General features: G+C 58.0%; 1 protein-coding gene across 7 annotated transcripts in view; it reads right to left on the reverse strand.

Annotated features, from left to right (window-relative positions):
* The window catches only part of DHDDS (dehydrodolichyl diphosphate synthase subunit), a 36659-nt gene extending 36055 nt beyond the window's left edge, over positions 1–604 (reverse strand). For 4 of the 7 annotated variants that reach the window (XM_008073043.2, XM_021706471.1, XM_021706470.1 and 1 more), the window contains exon 1: positions 539–604. The gene's annotated coding sequence lies outside the window, so the exon portion shown is untranslated. Of the gene's footprint in view, positions 1–222; positions 301–427; positions 489–538 lie in introns of those variants that run through there. The other 3 variants (XM_021706472.1, XM_021706468.1, XM_008073042.1) reach the window with 3 other exon arrangements.
* Positions 605–932: the final 328 nt, after the last annotated feature.

Consider the following 932-nt stretch of genomic DNA (forward strand, 5'->3'; position numbering starts at 1 on the left):
TTCCAGCTACTTGGAAGGTTGAGGCGGAAGGATCGCCGGAGCCCAGCAGGTCAAGGCTGTAGTGGCCGGGAGCGGCCACTGCATTCCAGTCTGGGCGACTGAGTGAGACTCCAATTCAAAAAAAACCCCAACAAAAACAAACAAACAAACAAACAAAAAACAAAGACACCGGTCTAAGCCTCTAATTTGTCACCACCCAGAGTTGTAAAAGCCGATGGGAACCTCGGAGGCAGAAGCCTTTCCTTGGTTCTCCTGGCTTCGTGGACCTGCTCCCATGACTTCTCAACATTTAAGTAGGCTTCCTGCCGTATCATGGTGTCCACATATTGATCATCCCCCGTTTCTTTTCCATCTTCCTCCAATCTGTTTTCGACTCTGTGCTCCAGTTACTAATCCCTTCAGTCATCACACCCCTGCTACCCCATACCTCAGTGTGCTCCTAATTATCTACTCCCTCAATTGTCCCCTACTTCCCTCGTAGCCGCCTCCCGCCCAGCCATCTCCCCCGCGCTGGTTCACCCCTTCAGTCCACCAGCACCTGATTCGGTCCGCTGGGCGCGTCCCGACCGCTTTAGTGCGCGGACACTTCCTCACGACGTGGCGCCAGAAGAATATGTCATCTTTGAGCGCTGGGACACGCCCCCTCCGTCGCGGAATGGGCGGGGCCCTGCCCTGCGCGTGCGGGCTGAGAGGCGGAGCGACGGGAGCGCGCCGAGCCTGTAAATTGCACGCTCCCGCCGGGAGATAAAGGGAGCGCGGGTGAGAGCCGAACTCTCGGGACCGAGCCTGGCTTGAGGCCAGGCTTCTGGCCACGTGCTTGGGAACCGGCTAGGGAAGGCGGAGTCGAGCCCGGAGAGGGAGCGGAGAGGTCTGCAGACTCAGATTGGGAGGCCTCTGTGAAATGCGCTACGGAGATGTGCGAGAGGGCAAGA

This window comes from Carlito syrichta, unplaced genomic scaffold, assembly GCF_000164805.1.
Source record: "Carlito syrichta isolate Samal-C Ts95f unplaced genomic scaffold, Tarsius_syrichta-2.0.1 Scaffold315614, whole genome shotgun sequence".
Taxonomy (NCBI): Eukaryota; Metazoa; Chordata; class Mammalia; order Primates; family Tarsiidae; genus Carlito; species Carlito syrichta.